This window comes from Callithrix jacchus, chromosome 11, assembly GCF_049354715.1.
Source record: "Callithrix jacchus isolate 240 chromosome 11, calJac240_pri, whole genome shotgun sequence".
NCBI lineage: Eukaryota > Metazoa > Chordata > Mammalia > Primates > Cebidae > Callithrix > Callithrix jacchus.
This window is the reverse complement of record NC_133512.1, coordinates 8,902,087-8,922,158: the sequence shown is the minus strand read 5'-3', so window position 1 is coordinate 8,922,158 and position 20,072 is coordinate 8,902,087. Positions and strand designations below refer to the sequence as shown.

The following is a 20,072-nucleotide window of genomic DNA, read 5'->3' as shown; positions in this document are numbered from 1 at the left end:
TAAATGTTATCATTTTGTGTCACAAAATTAGGGGGTATTTGTTATGCAGCAGTGGAGATTTGGAATACCAACCAATCATGCTAAATGCTGGCCGGTATGTCCCATAGGCATGTGTCAGCGAATAGCTGTGCTCCATGCATCCCATAGAATAGATCAAGCAAAAAACTCACAAGCCAGCTCCAGGGAATCCTGGAGACAATATGGCTGTGGAATATTTAAGTCAGTAAGTCCACAGTAACTTAAATCCAAAGTTAAGGGAGGAAGGAATCAATAGTCTTGAATCATCTGGTGATACCTGAGTATCTGCACAATAATGACTCATATTCATACACTGGGAGAAAAAAAAAACTCAGCTTTTGGCTATTTTGATAACTTGGCTCTTCATTTAATAAATAATGGCAATAAAAACAGATTAACAGGAGATCTTGGTGGCAGAAGAAGAAACAACAATGCAGACACTCTGTTCTGGCAACAACAGGACTAAAAGAAATAAATGTTTCAAAATATTCCCTTATTTGGAGCTTCAATACAATGTGTTTATATAGAGGTTCTTATTGCTATTTTGTGTTGATTTAATTTGATTAGCACTCAATGTTTTTTCTGGCTGATAATTCATGACTTTTTTTAGTTCTGGAAAATTCTTAGCTGTTGTCATCTGTTGTATATTGTCTTTTCTTAACTTCCGAAATTCCTGTATTTTGTGTCTCAGTCCATCCCCCTGATGCTCTACTCTTCCATATTATACACATCTCTTTCTTTCTTCAGTATTTTATGTAACTGACTCAATCCTTATTTGTGTTTTGTTTTTTGAGACAGAGTCTTGTTCTGCCACCTAGGCTGGGGTGCAGTGGTGCGATCTTGGCTAACTGCAATCTCTGCCTCCTGGGTTCAAGTGAGTCTTAGCCTCCCAAGTAGCTGGGACTGGGAGACTGGCCATCCCACCTAGCTAATTTTTGTACTTTCAGTAAAGACAGGGTTTACCATGTTGGCCAGGCTGGTCTTGAACTCTTGGCCTCAAGTGATCTGCCCCCCTTGGCTTCCTAAAGTGCTGGGATTGCAGGGGTGAGCCACTGCACCCAGTCTCAGGCCCATTTTCATTAACTGTCACTTCAACTGTGTCTGATCTATTATTTATTCTCCTAGAGTTTTTTTGAACATGTAAGCTGTATGAAAATTTTATTTACAAGATTAGTAATGAGTTATTGGCTGTATTCATTCCTATTCATTTTAAAACATTTTATTTTTCTTAACAATCTCTTATTACTATTTAATTTGGATACTCATTTCTTTTTTATCTTTTCAAAGATTTAGAAAATAATTTTATTCAGTAATTAGAGCAATGCATAATAATGACTAGTTCCTTAGGTGTTAACTCCTCCCATTTGTTGGGCGCACTAGCTATCTATCACAGCCTCAGACTCCCTTGTGTTTTAAAAAGTGGTCTTGTAAGCTCTTCTTGCCTCATAAATTTTGTTTTGTTTCATTGTTTTTATCTTTTCCTAAACTCGCCTACCTGTAGTGGGTAGTTTCACAACTGACTCAGCGCTGACCCCACAGTCTACAGCGCAAAACCAGGTCTCATACTAGAAGTTTGAGGATTTTGCCAGGAGGAAATCACAGACGTAGTCTCTGAGCACATGGAGACACCACTGGAAAATCCACTGGAATGAGCAAGTAGCCAATTCTTCTCTGTGCTGCCTCATTTCTACCCAGCCCTTGACATCATACAGAGCAGCAGCCCTTGAGACACACTGCGGTGGGTTGCATTTAGTGCCTCATGGGGTTTGGACAACAGGGGTTAGAATAGCTCCCTCTTTCCAGTCTCAGTGCCCCAGGCACTTCAGCGCCAGCTAGTTGTATGTTGTTTCACTGTGTTTTTGTTCAGCAGAAATTTTTATTTTAAGTGAAACTCTATTTTTCCCCCAACTCTCTGTGTTCCAAGTAGATGGAGAGGCACTTCCTGCCATGTACCCCATATGTACTCACTCTGCCATTTTGATCATAGAGAAAAGAATCAGAATAAAAGCAATTCTTTTCATTTCCTCGAGTTAGTGTGAAGATCCCTATATTTTCATAGATAAAATTTCATGTTTATCATGATGGACAGAAGACAGTCTATCACTATATAAAATTATATATTTGCTCTAATAACTAAAAATAATATTATGATGCAAGTGTTATAGGTAATGCGAATGTCTGATAAATATTTGATTCAGTGCTAACTTTTAAATATATATGCATGTATATTTATGCAAAACAGAAGATATGTAGAAAATCACATACTTATTCCTCACACAGAATATGAACCTTTCACAGATCTCCTAAACTGTACATTTAGGAGCCTTTAAATCTTTGGAATTGGTGGGTTTTGCTTGAGCTTCATAGCATAAACAAGTTTGGCCAGGTAAGGACAGGTCCTTTGTTTATAACTGTCAAAGACAAGTCGTGATTTTATACCAAGCATCTGCTAAAAGGTGTCACTTTCCTGGCTAAAAGTGCAGGTGATTTGACAGATGCACTGAATGACAAAAGACTTCAAATAAATACTTGTCTTCATGTCAGTTCATTGTTAACAAACTTTAATATTTTCAAAAACCTGAGTCAAGTCAGCCCATTTCAGTGTAGGCCCATCTTCCTGCAAAGAAATTGATTTCTACCTATGGGATATATCATTAAATATTTATTTCACTTTTTAAAAAAAGGATAAGTGTTCTTTCAATCTTCAATAATAAGTATTCAATAGATTTAAAAGAGAAAACAATATAGACACTTTTGGTTTCTGATATTATTTAAAAGTGTCTGTACAGAAACTCAGAGGCAAAGTCATTGAACATCTTCAATGGGTGAAAAAAAGAATGAGTAAGATACACACAATTCCTCCTCTAGCCAATTTTATAATATCGTTATCTTATGCTATGTGACGAATCTCTTATAAATCAGTCGGTTCTCTTTTCTATCTCTGTCATAGTTTTTGAAGCTATCCTCCTAGGGATAGTGCCTTATAGATACTGTGTTCCCACAAATATGTGTATCATGAATGTGACACCACTGGAAACTCAGGACTTGGATTGACTTTTTCTTTTTAATTAGATAAGAAAAACCTCTTTAAAATAGTCTGTAACCAGATTCCTGAAATGTACAGGTCATTACATTTAGGCAATCTTAATGGTATTTAGGAATATTCACACACTTAAATTTCAAGCGAACTTGTAGACGAGTTTCTTTTGCTTAAAATTTCTAAATAAAAGACTTTAAATCTCTATTTTGAAGATGCAGTGAAAAATAAATCATATTTTCAACTACTTGTGTGACAGACATATACTTCACATTCAGATGTTTTTTGAATGAATGAATGAATGAGCATGGTTTTACACGATCTGTATAGAAACAGATGCATAACATTCTTTTTCTTCTTGCTCAGGCATAGAATAGCAAGAAAGTCAGAAGAAAGAAATTGGTGGGGTAACTCCATATTCCTCTTTCATGTCTATCTAGTATGTCTTCATATTGAGTGACTAGCAAATGGAAAATAAAGTACAGATGATGAAAACGGACTAAGAAATAAAAATAAAAACGAATAAAGTATAAAGAAACAGATGCCTGAACACCACTACCCATGGCAATCACAGACCACCCAAGAAGACTCACAGGCAAAAGATTCAGATAAGCAGGTTTGGCATTTACTAGTTATACACTACATGCAAGTCCCACTATCTAAGGCAACTTACTTTCCAGCAAAAGGCCAGCACAGGAGCTTATCAAGGCTTCAGAATGATGCTAACACAGGGCAGGAATGGATCAGGACTTCCATCCCATGAGAGACACAATGTCAAACCAGAGTGGGTCATCCTGAGGGTCCACCTATGCTAAATTCATCCCACATGTATTTATGGTGGACAAAGTATGTACAAAGCACCTGGATATCCAGGCCCTGGAGATCCTGTGGAAAATGAGATCCTGCTCCTGGGGAGCTAGCATTCCAGGAGAAGAGTTAGAGAGGTCTCTGGCATGGGAGCATCTGCAGGGATTAACATCAGAGTCCAAAGAAAGAACCCTGTAACTTCAAAAAGCAAGTTGAGCATGACCCCAGATTCTCAAAAGAAAAAGTTCAAATTCATGTCGCAATGAGGTAAATCTCTATTTTCCTAGAATAAAAGATAGAAGCCTGTCCATGATCAGGGGAATATCAACTCAGTGGTCTTCTGGTTTTCCAGCTATGTCCTAGGAGAAAAGACAGGAGCCTGTCCATGGTCAAGGGAATCTTAACTCAGTGTTCTTCTAGCTACATCTACCAAACCCTACCCAGGCTTTTGAGATGGAACTGCTCTTATGTCTCAGGAAAGATGGATATCTACAGGCAGAATCTGATCTAAGAAGTCTGTAGCATTACCTTCCTGAGTTCATAAAGCAAGGTCTAAACATGGATCACTTCATTCCCTCTATGGTTATCCAGAGCCAATCCAGGCACAGGATTTCAGATTATAAAAGGACTATCTTTTGCCAGTTTGTTGGGAAATTGCTGATTTAGTTCTTTGATGAGTAAAAACCATCAAATGTTGAATTTGTTGAATTGTAAAACTAAATCTAAACAGCTGGTGGCAGGAAAAACAAATGTCACATGGTAATCTTTACTCTGTTAAGGATGCATTTTATATCCCAAACCCATAACCATCCATAAACAGCCAAGCTTAGGAAGAAAGGGTGTTATTAAGCATAAATCAAATCAGAAGTCTATGTTGAAAACTAAATGGTTTCTTGTTACATGGAAATAATGCTGAAAGAAACCCAGAATCAATAAAGGTAACACTGTGCAGTACATTTATGCCACAATAGAGTGCTCATGAAAACAAATACGCTCTCCTGTTTTCATATATTTGTTCTTTCCAATCATTCTAGAACACTAGGTTAGGGAGACAGGAAACAGTAGGGTGAAATAAAAGAACTTTGGACTTTACAGTCAGAAAGATTTGGGTAAGAATGTCAAGTAACCACATATTAGATGATGTGGTCAAATCACACAGCCACTCTAAGCCTCAATTTTCTAATCTATAAACAGAGATACTGATACCCATATCATAAGATTTTTGTATGAAATTAACCAGTCTCCAACCCCCGACCCCACATGTGGGTCTCATACACATCTACACACGCAAATAAAAAGACACACAGACATACACAAAGACGAGTTTATAAATCCCCACTCTGTTAGCTCAGAATCTTGTGTATACCTTATTATACAACTTTAAAGTATTTGTTATAAATTTACCTTCTCTATTAGACTGAGAGCCCTTTGGGAGACAGAAGATGTATCGCATTGTCTTTCTGACATGAGGATTCAGAAAGCTACTGGCATACAGTTAGTCAGAAAAAGTTACTTTGTGTTTTTGTTTTTCTAGCATTTACTATGCTGAAGTCCTAAGAGACCTCTACAAAAAGAGGTTTTGCTATTTTCCAGTTTCCACGTATCCTTTTTGTTGGTCACTCTTTCTTCTGAAACAACATCTCAGTTCTCAGATATTGGATCAGGTGGCTGTGAGCAGAGAGCAAGTATTTTATAATGTCAACTAAACAACCCATGGATGAAGAGGAAAAGGACCCAGTTCCCCACTTCCAGAAGGCCAACAGGGAACAGGGCAGGGGCTTCCCTCTGTGGTGTGACTTCATATGTAGCTGGTATTAGAGGACTATAAGGAACAGCCACTGAAGGAGAAACAGTAGATGAAATGAGAAAGCAGCTCACAGGAGACACGTTTCCCTGTAACATAAAGGAACAGGCTGGGGGAAGTGATAGCAGGAGCAAAGCGTGGGACTGCTCTGGCTGGTTGAGGAGGAGGTGAGGACTGTTCCGTGCCTTAGTATAGGTTTAAAATCATGAAGCAAGAAGTTAGAAGTTATAGACAATACAGGCAGGTGATCCCCAAAACCATTCTCTCCTGAAGTGCTGGGCTTTTATTTCTCCCATGAAATTGGTCTCAAAAATTTAGAATGTCTCCTCTCAAACCCTGTAGCTTCTCACTCCAGCTCTGCAGGTCACAAAATGAGCTCCTCTTGTGGATCGATGGATCTTTTCAAAGGTCATGAACATTATTCTTCAAGGGTAATTTTACACATCATATAAAATTTATCCATATGCAAAAATTTACATGTAATTGACATATGGATAAAACATATAAATTTTAAAACTAGTATTTCTTAATACATAAATCTTTAACTCTCATCACTAATTCTGAACAATAACATTCCTGGCCCCTTCTCAAATAAATTAACTTTATTCCCATCTCATTTACTCACAGATGATATGATTTTGAGTAACATATTCTCCCTCTAAAATGGTCTTCGAAATTGACCACCTCCTTCTGCCGTTATCCAACACCCTATTCTTGCCACATAGGATTATTTGAAATCACACACATTATTTTCACTGCTATATCCTGAAAGCCTTCTTTCTCTTAATCTGTGTGGCAAACTCAGAATCTACTTTCAAGGCTTTCCTCAAAGCTGTTCATCTGAGAGGCTCTCCCTGACGTTCTGACAACCCTCAGGTAGAGCATCTACCCTCGCTCTTGGTTTATTACTTACTCTGTGTGACACATTCTTTTATTTCAAATGACTGGCTATATTATTTAGATCTGACATGTCCTGAAGAGTGGCACACAGGTTTTTCTCTTTCTGGATAAATACATCATTCATTGTTTCAAAACACCTAAATTATGCTTGGTAAGTGACAGGCTGTATGTGGCTGAAAGATAGGCATGAATTGCACTGAAATTCTCAAGAAGGAACTTTGGAAAGCCCAGGATTCCTGGATTCCATACTAAGTTAACTCAGTCAGAACCTGTGAGGAGGGACCTAAGAATCTGGCAGGCCTTATGGATAGTGAGATTTGGGAACCAATGCTGTACAACAAGGATGCTGAAACAGTAAATTCGATCACCTGAGGTCAGAAGTTTGAGACCAGCCTGGCCAACATGGTGAAACCCTGTCTCTACCAGAAATACAAAAAATTAGGCAGGTGTGGTGGTGCATGCCTGTAATCCCAGCTACTAAAGAGGCTGAGGCAGGTGAATTGCTTGAGCCTGGGAGGCAGAGGTTGCAGTGAGCCAAGATCGTGCCACTGCACTCCAGCCTGGGTGACAGAGTAAGACTCCATCTCAAAACACACACACACACACACACACACACACACACACACCAAAACACACACACACAAAAACTGAGTATATTCTGAAGCTTTGAATATTATTCATTTTCAGAGATAATTAAAAACCTGAAAGGAGAAGATTATTTTATCTTGTACACACATCTCCTTTAAACTTGTAGTTGTTGGTGTTAATAAGAAAGGAGCAGGATTTGGTGTTAGGTGAGATCTTTCCATTCAAGATGGCAGGCATTCCTGAATGTGCTCTCACCTGGCTGGAGGGCCTGATCTAGATGTCCCACCTGACAGGAACCCCCAATTTAAACCTCTGTGTAAGACAATGTGGCAATTCTCAAGGATCTAGAAATAGAAGTTCCATTTGACCTAGCAATCCCATTACTGGGCATATACCCAAAGAACTATAAATTGTTCTACCATGAAGACACATGCACACATATGTTCATTGCAGCCCCATGTACAATAGCAAAGACCTGGAACCAACCCAAATGCCCGTCAATGATAGACTGACAAAGAAAATGTGGTACATATACACCATGGAACACTATGCAGCCATAAAAAAATGATGAGTTCGTGTCCTTTGTAGGGACTTGGATGAATCTGGAAACCATCATTCTCGACACAAGAACAGAAAGCCAAACACCGCATGTTCTCACTCTTAGGTGGATGTCGAACAATGAGAACATGTGGACTCAGGGAGACGCGCATCACACACTGGGGGCAGTTGCGGGGGGTAGGGGAGAGACAGTCGGGGGATGGGGAGGGATAACATGGGGAGAAATGCCAGATATAGTATGCACCTAAAGTTAAATAAATAAATTTTAAAATAAAAATAAAAATAAATGGCATACTCTGATTACTGAATCACAGCTACAAAACCAGTGGTTCTAAACAAGAACACTGCAGATGTTTTGTGAGTGTGGTTATTGAGGGAGACATCTGACAAATAATTGGATTGGAGCTAAATGATCTAACCACCTAGCATACCTGTGGTAAGCACCCTGCATTTGAATAAACCTATTTAAACAACAAGTCATTCACAGTAGTCCCCTTTATCCAAAGGGGATATGTCCCAAAACCCCCAGTGGAAAACTTAATTTATAAAAATAGAACAATTACAACAATATACTTTAATAACATTATGTGGATATAGTCTCTCTCTCTCTCAAAATATCTTATTGTGTATAATATTTTCCAATTAGAGTTGACTTCAGTAAGTAACAAAAAATATAGACAGCGAAACCACAGATAAGGCAGGACCCTACTGCACAGCAAATTTGGATATAAAATCACTCAATATATTAAGTATTGATAACCTAAAACCCAAAGTCAAAAAGGCAATAAACTGTTATATTCAAATGAATACAGGCCACATGTTTCAATTTGAGGATGTCAATGTCATACTCAATTCCTGGGTAACACATTTAGAGAGCCCTCCTGCCATCTAGCCCTGGCAGAGAAGTTTCATGTCATGGTGAGCAGGAGAATAGTGTCTGGAGGTAAGGAACATAAGGCCCTTTCACACTGACTTCCTAGAACTAAATTGAAAGGAAAACCCTAAAGTTCCACACCAAAGTAACAAAAGGACCAGAGGCTACTCCCTTCGCAAACCCCCACCTTTTCTGCAAGGCAGATAGGAAATTGAAAGTACCCCTGGTTGCTTTTTGCAACCAATCAGTGGGCCAAGTCTTTGTTTGCATATAAGTGCCACTTCGTAACTTCACTTTAGCCTCTAATTGGTTGCTTTCCACAACCAATCAGATGTTTGCATTAGAGTGTGACCTTTGCAACTTCACTTCAGCCTCTGATTGGTTGCTTCCCACAACGAATCAGACTGGTTGTGGGCCACCACTTCATTTACATGGGATGAACACCAAGTGGCCAATGGGAAATTTCTAGCAGGTATTTGAACCCAAGAAGATTCTGTATCTGGGCACTTGAAGGCTGCTCAGGCTCACTCCCACACTGTGGAGTGTGCTTTCATTTTCAATACATCTCTGGTTTTGTTGCTTCATTCTTTCCTTGCTTTGTTTGTGCATTTTGTCCAATTCTTTGTTCAAAATGCCAAGAACCTGGACATCTTCCACCAGTAACAATGGGTCTTGAATCCACACCCTCTGTCTACATGCCTTTCAATCTGCACCAAAGGTAGGAGTGGGATAACAGGCCTCCCTTGTTGGCACTTTACAATACCACATAAAAATATAAGGAAAACTGGAAAAATAGAACATTTTCATCACATTGCTTTCCTTCAACTGCCAGTGTTGAAACCACTTGATGTTTTAAACAAATAGTAAATGTGTTGATATGAGAACTTTAACTAGACATGCATGGGGAAAAAACTACTATTTATTGAGCATTTTCCATGTGCCAAACACTGACCCAGAAAAGCAGGTATGATTGTGCATGTTATACAGAAATGGAAGCTCAGGAAAGATAAGCAACTTGGCATAGGACACAAATAAGACACAGAATTAGGATTTGGAACCATGTTTGTCTGACCCCAGGGGCACACTCTCTATAAGTTTTCTCATTATTTATAAAAATGTTTACTTAGCACATTTCATTCTTTCCTGAATTCTGTGGAAAGCACACATACCCAGAAGAGAGTAGAAAATAGTTATACTTCTAAAATTCTATGAAAGTCTCTCTAAAGGCAGGAAAATAACACAGGGTCTGGGGAAAACTTCCTGAAGAGAGCAAGGAGTGCTCGAAGGTGGAATGGAACATTTAGAAAAAGGAACGTCCTTCTGGCCACAAGGTGGTTGAACAGCATGGTATGGTAGTTAAGAAAAAGGAGGGTCAGTGCAGGGCCCATCAAAGGCTGTACTACTTTCTAAAACTGTGACTTTTGGGCAAACTGCTTGACTTTTCTCATTAGCTAAAAGAAAATACAAGTATGTACTCCACAGGATGTGAATTTCAATTAAACAAAGAATGGGAAGTGTTTAGCACCATGCTTGATGCTGATCAACTGCTCAATAATTTTGTTAAATCACTCTTAATAAATTGTTGTTGGAAAAAGAAAGCATTCACCTGCCCTGCACGTGGTCCCTGACTGTTCCACAGTGAGGGTTTAAGTTAGCTTCTGGTGGTGCTTGTTAACTGGCCTGCTTAAACCCCTCCAATCCGCTGTATTGTATTAATGTTGCAAGGGCTGGGGGGAATTCATCTTAATAAATTTATTGTAATAGTTTGCACCACAGTTTCTCCTGGATAGAAAACAGTCTTTGTTTTGAAAAGTACCCTAATGAGTTGCCTGGAGTATAAGAGGTGAGGTTGAAAGAGACATGGATAAGAAGGAAGCAGCAATCAAAGCCTCACTGAAGAAATGAAGAGGAATTTTGAATTGATGGGTGGCAAAAAGAAAGAGAAAGGGGAAGAGAAGGAAGATGAGGAATAGGAAGTGAGAGCCTGAGGGGGCCCAACCTAGTGATGCACAAGAATGCAGTCAACAAGAACCTTCCGGTGGCAGAACGGCTTCAGATTTCTTCAGAACATGGATCCTGAAATCCAATTTAAATGTTTGGCTGGGATATAAACCTTCACTGATGGCCCTGCAGATCTTCATGAACATTTCTCTGTGGGAGTGAAATGGGGACGAAGGGGGTTGCATGTTAAGGAAAAAGAATTGAGTTCCACATCTAGGTCAGCATGGAGCACAGAGAAAAATGCAGCCAGAGGAGGTAAGATGCAGTCAGGTCAAGAGTTCGCCAGGAAGAACTACCCACGAGAATAGGTCCAAGAATGGGCAGAAATCTGAGGCATGGCATTGGAACCTTTTAGGAGATATGAAATGGGGGATTGAGGCAATTTTATTTCAAGCTCAAAGGACAGGGTGACCTCAGAGACAAGGATGACCTCAGCTAACATCTGAGTTATATTAGCATTTCCAATGGCGGGGGTGGGGGGTGAAGATAACAATGCACTATGATAAGCAGGGTTGTAGCAGGCAGTGATTTTCAAAGTGCGTTTGTTTTTTACAGAGAAACTCTTTCTTCAGATGGAACATTACTTGCAAGTCCAGGGTGAAAACATAAAAGAAGCTTGGCATTTTTGGTGTGTGTGTGTGTGTGTGTGTGTGTGTGCGCGCGCAGGAACGTTTTAGAGAGATGGAGGAGGGAAGGCAGAGCCCTACCTACTCAATTTCCTCACTCCCAACTTTCTTCTTACTCAAAGAGCAGTTCTACTTGTGAAAGGAGTCTAACCATCGCAGTTTAAAACCACATGCAGAGGTGCATTTGGCTATTTTTCAAAAAGGCAGCTTATCAGCACATTAATTAAAGATACAAGGTCTCAAATCAGATTGCCTTCACTCATCCTGTGATTCTAGGAAAATTATCTTAATGCTTTTTCATTCTTCATCTATTAATATATAGTGGGTAGACAGGCATACACATCTTCATATGGTTATTGGGATGATTAATTGTAAAATTACATGTTAAGTACCATAGAAAGGACTAGCACAAAGTTAAAAATAAGTGTTAACTATTACTGTTACTTTAGTATACCTCTTCCTTTGCACAGAAATAGTAATATATAGATATGAGCTTATCAAACCATTTTCAGTTTGGCAATTGCCTTAAAAAGGTCTTGGTGGAGAGAGAGGAAAGGATCGTCTAGAGCAAGAGGAACATACTGGGGGAGGAGGCCTGAGGTGGGTGCTCTGTGCCAGCCCCATGTGGACTGGGAGGCGATGGAGGGAAGTGCCAGGGAAGGAACGTTCTCCATCCAGGAAGAGTAACCAGTAACATCACTCCAAGCCAAAGAGTATCTGACATATGACACACAACAGAAATTAGTCCATGACCTGTTTAACACATGTCCATTTGATTGATTTACTATGAACCACATACTGACCCTTCTTAGTATTTTGGTCCAAGAACCCTAATTAATATTAACAGAAATAAAGTGATGAAAATATCAAAACCCATTGCCCCAAATTGACATGGAATCTTAAGGCAGAAAGCAGAGGAAAATATTAGTAAGAAAGAAATATTTACAACTCTATTTCTTCAGCCTTGTTCTAAAACAAGGAAACAGCCATTGTAAAAGCTCCTTACAAAACATAATTTTCTCCTATGCCATCCCAAAAAACTCTCGATTACACACTGGGAAGTGTGTGTGTGTGCACACGCACACACACACGCACATGCACATATGTGTGAACATTCCTAAAACTTAAAAGGCAAGTTTAAGGTTTTTATCTGAGTAATAATCTTCTAACAAAGTCCAAAAGCTAAAATAGTACATATTTTCTACAAAAAAATTCTTGGAACTGTATTGCCTTTTATGACATGTATTAACTTAATCATTTTCTATAAAAGGAGATGTTAAAAAGAAGAGGGAGTATAAAATGATTTGTGGAGGCTCATAAACCAATAAATTGTACTTGTAGAATGCAGAAAAATGAGAAATTTAGCTCTCCTATTTACAGTAGCCATGTGAAATTCAGGGCAGAGTCCAGCACTGCACAATTCTCTGTTCCAAAGCAGTCTGGGTAATTTAGTATTGTGGAATAAATATTTACAGACAAAGTTTAAAATTCTGGGGACTGCTGAAATAGAGTAGCATTGCTGATGTATTTTGGGGAAGAAAAGTAGGAATGTGTTTCTAAGACTTAGGAAAACACACAATAAAACTATGGGGTCCCTGGCATGGAGAGATGGGCAAATGGAGAAAGAGAGTTAAAAGCCTGAAAGATAATGAAGTGTAGCCTTCCCCTGTTGAACCAAGGAGTGGTTCCATATGTCGTTATTGGCAGGGAGATTTCTAGAAAATCCTGTTATCAAGCATCAGAGAGTTTGGACAGAGATCAAATGAATCGCCCAAGGTCACACACTGTGTCAGAGCAGACCAACAGTTAGAACTCATAGCCCTGAAGTTTCCAATCAATTGTTTGGCTCCCTAAACCACAAAAGCTTGTCAAGGAAAAAGTCTCCCTTCAGCTGAGGCAACACAGCTGCAGAATATTAGCCCAGGTTTAAACCAGACGGGATTTCATGGGATCACAGACCCAGAACCTGTTTTGGGGGATGCATGTGGAAAGCCAGGGAGAGAGGGAAGAGAGGATGGTTGAGAAAATAGGGAGGCCTAATTAGATCTTCCACCCCAACAGCCAGCCACCCTTCAAAGACACACACACACACACACACACACACACACACACACAAACACACACACACATCCTATTAAATGTTATTGGTTGACAAAATTGAAAATATTGGTCTAAAGGAAGTCATCATTTTAAGAACAAGTCACCAGTGTTGGGTATAGCAGTGTGTATATGTGAATGTGAATTTTGGCCAGAAATTAGTTCTCAGAAGATGAAAAAAATCAAAACAATCGCAACAAAAAACATGAGGGCAATTACGTCTGAGATGAATGAAAAAAAGTACCTTCCACATTCTGGATGATCTTCACATTGCTGACCATGCAGCCTTGGGTTTGTAACTGTTTGGGGCATTACCACCAGTGAGAACTTGATGAAAACTGAGGTCCTCTCCCAGGGAACTGCTCATGAACCCATACTCACAAATTTATCATCAAGTTTCAGAAGTTCAAAGATCATCGTTAAGTCGAAGGCCCAACTATGAGAAGCCCTGTTGTAAGAGATTTTGATGCTCAGGTAAAGATGTGAAAGGCATTGATTGGCACACTGATTTCAAAAAACCTGCCCCAAAGGATGGGTGTCTCATGAGCAGAATACATGAGACAAATACGAATAAATCTAAAAATACAAATAATACGAATATTTCTCACATCCAAATGAATACAAATTTCCGGGGCTACAGGAATGAGGCAGGTGCCACAGAAAGCAGTATTTTAACTAATGTCACCAAATGATTCTGATACACAGTCAGGTTTGGGATCTACTGCTGTGGACAGCTGCCTAATGATGCTGTTAACTAGTTGGAGGCTTCCATAGGCTTTCCTCAAATGCCTGTGATAAAGGTAACAGAAGCTGGGGGAGGGGATGTAAGAATAATGATCATATTTTCCAATCTCAATTTGGGACCAACAGCCTAACAATGGCAGAAATATTTGAAGTCTGGCCTACCCTAAAAACTCAGGGACATATGGTCATTGTAGATATAAGTTGAAAAATGTCTGAGAAATCATTCATTTAAAGATAAGATAGCCAGATGGTCTACATTAAGCCAGAAAGTTCCATCATTTGATTTCACATCCTGCATCCTTGATTTTCTCTTGCCTGTTACCTTCTTCTCAAGCTATTGAAACAACCTTCTTCCTTTTATCACCGAATTTCTCCAGCTGCTCCATATGTCAAAAAACCTCACCAGGGCCCCTTCTGATCAGCTTCAGGGCTGATTTGCAAGCCGACATCAGCCTACTCTGTTCTCCTTTGCTTTAAGGCAAAGGCCCCAAAGATTTAACCTATTCCTTCTCCTTAGGTAGCTACTCCCACCCACGCTTCCCGGGAGACTTTGTGCGTTTAAGCCTCAAGCCATGGAATAAAAAGCAGCTCAGCATCTCGGCTCTAAGAATATCCACACTGGCTCATTTCCATCACTGATCATTACAAGGAGAAAGACAGGAGAAACCAAAATAACACACATAAGAAAGCTCTCCAGTGTTCAGGGGAACAGTGTTCTTGCTGCTGTATTCGCTGTGCTAGAATTGCTGACTTCCTTGCCTGTCTTCAGTTTCTCACTTCCCATTTATTCCTCAACCTGCTACAATAATAAATACAGTACTAGTAATACATACATGTATATATAAAATGTGTATTCTGTACACAAGTAAAGAAATCTTTGACGATGGAATAAAAATGCAGTCTAAAAAATCATTGATGCTTACTTGTAAAACTGTTTTACTTGCTGTTTCAGAAGAAACAAAAGGAAAAAGGCTACAAAATGCAAAACATACTCCTCGCTCTGTTTATCACATTGGTTTGCCTTATGACAAATACTAAAAATAGATGCTGAATTAAAGCAAAGTAAGTTAAAAACTCACCAAGACTATTTCCACCTAAAGATAGCTGAAGTTTCCCCTAGTGTTTTGCAAACGTATTCCTCTTGCTATTCAGCTAACAGCAAATAAAGCAGGCCTATAATGTAACACTAACAATCTATTCGTGTTTGAAGTAATTTTTATCAGTCTCATTATTATTACAGCATTCACCAAATGCTAAATACCATACTATGTTAAAAGTTATCCAAATTGAAAAATGAGTGACATAGGCAGAGTACTAGCTTCCCTCTATTTTATAGAGATAAAAAATGAGGCTAAATATCTTGAGCAAAGTCACATACATTCCATGTGCTTGAACAAGTGTTGTCGTGGTAAATGTTTAACAAACAGCCCTTTTTGGGTGATACGAGAGTCCTGGTCCATAGTATTTGCTAGTTCCAAGGTGTAAATACCCCCAACAAGGGGGTATTCTACATACCAAGGTGATATCACCGAGCCTGGAGTAGGGATGTGCATAATCACAACTTGACAGGTGGGGCACATCCCTCACATTATGCACATCATGACTTGAAGATAGGCCAACTTAATTCTAAAAGCAGAATCTTCCCTCACTGCCACATTCTTGAGAATGGAAGCATGATACAGAAATCGGACATTGGACATGTTTTTTTCCTGGCAGTACCAAACAATTCCTAACTATCAGCTATTTTCATTCACTGTAAAGGTAGAATATAGAGGAAAGCCTCTAAGTTATCCTGTTGCTATGTGAAGTTGGAGTCAAAATGAAAACTCTTTATAGATAACTTTGAAAGCTGAATTGAAAGTAATATGGCAAGGAAACATTATATAAAGTATGATAAGCCTACTAATGGAAAATACCAACCCTCTTTTAACATGGGGCTGATATTACAAATGACATCACAAATGAATCTGAGGGGAAAAAAGCTTTAAATGGCTTTGCTGGGTTGCTTTGAGATAAAAGATAGGAATTACTTTATGTGTGATTATAAAACTAAAGTGAATTTTATTCTGACACCAGATTTTAAAAGCTATATGATGAAAACGCATTCTCCCACATATTAAAAAATCCTAAACAAAAATTGTAAAGCTGATGGAAAGGCCATTTATTATTAATATATAAAAACTGTCAAACAAAAAACAATAAATCATAAAATTGGCAGAAATTATTTGCTCCATTTAGATTTTAATATAAAAATTTTAAGTACTCTAGATGAAGAAAAAAAACAAAACTAATAGATGTATACCATTTGAAAATGTAAAATAAACAACATATTTTCCAATTATTCATCAGAAAATTTCTTTGCCCTTCATTTTAAATATACTGGCCTGCTATAGGATGGAAGAAAATAATACAAATATTAAAGAATTAATAAGCAGGGCAGAATTAGTCATGACTAGTAATGTAGATGTTTCAATTATTTAATTAAAAATAGTTCTATTAAAATGGGATTGCAAGAGGCCTGGTTATATTTCCATTGTAATGTGTTCTTATAGAAGCAGACATGCCCACTGCCTTTGTAAATAACAGAATCTCATCTCTGAAAGAAAATATGGAAGGCATCACCGAGCCATAGCAGATTTCCCATAGTATTCCTGGCCAGAGTGGGAGAGGAGGTAGAGGCAGATGGGGCTGAATGTCAGAATGTGCCTCTGAAAACCTCAGAGATGGTGGGTTTTCAGCACATTTTAACATTGGATGGATGGTTCTACTTAGGAGAGTGTCCATCTTTGTTCAACAGGATCCTCTATCTACAAGTTCAGACTTATAATTATTTCCTAATTATGTCTCCTAGAGGACACAAATGACACAAAGAAAATAAAATTTAGAAACAGAAAAATCAGACTTAAATTCTGAAGACATCACCATTAACAAGATTAGCTCAAATAATGTAGTATCTGAGCCTCAGTTTCTTCACCTGCAAAACAGTGATAAAAATACATACTTACAAGATTATAAAAGTCAAATGAGATAACCATGTATAGTGTTTATGAACTAAATTTCTATACAAACAAATAACAGATCATGTGAAATCCAAAAATTACTTCTGACAATCCCTAAATTATTTGAAAATAGCTACCAAATGCCATCAAGGTTCTTTGAAGAGGGAAAAGTTCATATTCAACACAGAATGTATGTGCTACTAGTCTATCTCCTAGTCTACTAGTCTAAATATCTCCTCTAAAGTTCCATTTTGGTCATGATAACAAAGTTATTGGGTCATGTGCAAATCCAGGACAGTAGTATGGGTACCACTTTGATGCTGGTCGTGGTTACAGTAGAGGTCTGGTTAGGTTCTAATACGTTTTGGCAGTAAAGCTACAGCACTTCCTGTTGAGTGAGATGTGGAGTATGAGAGAGGCGACTGTAGTTTCAAGATTTGTGTCCTAAACAACTGGAAAGATGGAGTTGCCATAAAGTAAAGATGAAGAAGACAGTGAGTAGAGCAAGTCTAGCAAGAAAATTTGAGATGTTGATGAGACATCCATGTAAAGACATCAAGTAGTATTCTAATGAAATAAGAATTGAAAATATCATAAAAGAAAGATAGCAGTAATAAAGAATGTTGAAACCAACTTAAGAATTCTTTGAAAATAATTCTCAGAACATAGCTGTGTAACAAGCCTAGAAAATACTCAAAATTCAAAAAGGAAATCGGAAGACTCCAAGAATGTCTTCTAGAGAAAGAATGAAATGGCTACACAGAATGACTAAGCAGCAGGAATATGGTGAAGTAAAAGTATTTTTTTCTCTCAATTATGTAGAACAAAGGCAATTAAAACAAAAACACCGGTATTTCAGAGTCGATGACATTAATATGAAAAAAACTGAAGGAAGACGTGAGTTTAAACAATCAGTACAATGTAAGAAAAAAACAATCTTTTTAGCATTTTTTCATAAGTAGCATAGGGTTACATCACTGAAAGCTCTGAGAAGAAAGTCACAGTTTCTCCATTGGAAAAAAAAAGCATGTAGTTAACTGGTTTTCAATATTTAGAATCAACTTATAGACAAAATCTGAAAGTTATAGCATTTCTAAGACATTTTAAGTCTTCTCATATTTTAAAATTTCACTTTTTAATCCCAGTAAGTTATTTCTATAATGGCATTCATAAAAGTCAAGGGCCTTTTTTCAAGTAGTTAAATTTCTTTTCTCCTAGAAGAGGAGGTCAACGAGTAAGAAAACACACACACACATACACACACACAAATCTATCCAGTTGAATCAGAATATTACTGGACATCTGAGCTCTTGTGAGTCAAAGTTCTTCTTCAAAAATACGTCAAAAGGAGACATTTCATGGGTACACTTCAGATAGCATAAAAGTATAAAGCTTCAAGCTTGACAGAAACTTTGGAGGAGATCTTATTCAAAGCCTACTACTGGATGACCTCTCAATGCTTTCATCTAACCTTGATCATCTAAAAGTATTCATTAAGCCCCCTTATGACAAAAGTTTTCGGCTAGACATTAAAATAGTGTTCATCCATCTTTCAAAGACATAATTCCAGTCTTTAGGAATGATTTCTTCAAAATAGTGGGAAATAGAGGCAAGTGTCTTTGGATTTTTTTTTCAAATATTAAACAACAAGAAAAAGATAAATAAAGTGTAGGTTTAAAAAAAGACAAAACTTATTTGCCTGTGGCATAGTATGAAAAAAGTCATAATTATGCCTGACCTTTAATCCACTAAAAATAGCCTTTTCATATTTGAAATGGAAAAATTTATTGAATATCTGGGTTCTTTCACATGCAAATTGGAAAACACAGACTTTGCCAGGACAACCAACGTTAATCAGATAGAAAGATGCTGTTAAATTTGTTGTCCCCAGGCCCCCACTATTCAGAACAAAATGCTACTTGATGCGCCCATTCCCCTCAGAGGGCAAGGTGGGAAGGGGACTGTACCCTAATTCTACTGAAGACTGTTCCCCAACAGGACTTCTCCCTGAGTGAGGGACAATAGTCCCTTATGGCCACCATCAGAGTCTTTCCCTGTTTCACTCGTTCCACAGTTACATAATCCACCATACACTTCAAGTGGAGTACTTACTCCCTGAAATAGTTTTATCTCTGAGGATAACTAGGTTTTCATTCCTATTCCACCGTTTACTAGCATATGGATCCTGGGCAAATCACTTTATTTTGCCTTGATTTTCTCATGTACAAAACTAATTTAATGTTGGGCATGGTGGCTCATGCCAGCACTTTGGGAGGCTAAGGCAGGTGGATCGCTTGAGGTCAGGAGTTCGAGACCAGCATAGCCAATGGCAAAACCCCGTCTCTAATAAAAATACAAAAATTAGCTTGGTATGGTGGCACACAACTGTAATTCCAGCTACTTGGGAGGCTGAGGCATTAGAATGGCTTGAGCCCAGGAGGTGGAGGTTGCAGTAAGTCGAGATCACACCACTGCATTCCACCCTGGGCCACAGAGTAAGACTTCATCTCAAAAAGAAAAAAAAAACTACTTTAAAATGCCTAGTTCCCTGGTTTCTTAAAAGAATAAGGAAGAAACACCTGTAAATACATTGTGCAGCATCTGGCACATAACAGGCATTCAATAATCATTAACCACATTCTCTAGTCATATATTTATGCTATTTTTCACATTAGGTAGTGATCTTGAAATTTCAAGTACAGAGACCTCTGAGGGAAAAGAAACAGGTGATGTTTCCAAGAGATAAGTGCATCAATTAAACCCTAATATTATTAAACATATTAAATGGTATAGGTGTCTTTCAAAATGGAGAGCAAACTCTTCTTAATCACTTGCTTTATTTTCCATGCAGTGAAGAGGGCACATAGGAATGCATGGCACACACAACCAGGAGGATTAAGCCGAAGAAGGTAGGAACCCCCATTTCTTAAAATTAAAGCTTACACTTAAATTTTATTTGCTCCTAAATGATCCTTATGCATTCCCTAAACAATCAAATAACCACAGTATACCATGGAAC

General features: G+C 38.3%; 1 protein-coding gene across 11 annotated transcripts in view; it reads right to left on the bottom strand.

Annotated features, from left to right (window-relative positions):
* Positions 1-20,072, bottom strand: part of SUGCT (succinyl-CoA:glutarate-CoA transferase) — a 723,305-nt gene that overhangs the window by 238,232 nt on the left and 465,001 nt on the right. For 2 of the 11 annotated variants that reach the window (XM_078342252.1, XM_078342253.1), the window contains one exon: positions 1,236-20,072. This exon is cut by the window's right edge and continues 15,277 nt beyond it. The exons of the other annotated variants lie outside the window; for them this stretch is intronic. The gene's annotated coding sequence lies outside the window, so the exon portion shown is untranslated. Of the gene's footprint in view, positions 1-1,235 lie in introns of those variants that run through there. 11 annotated transcript variants of the gene reach the window in all.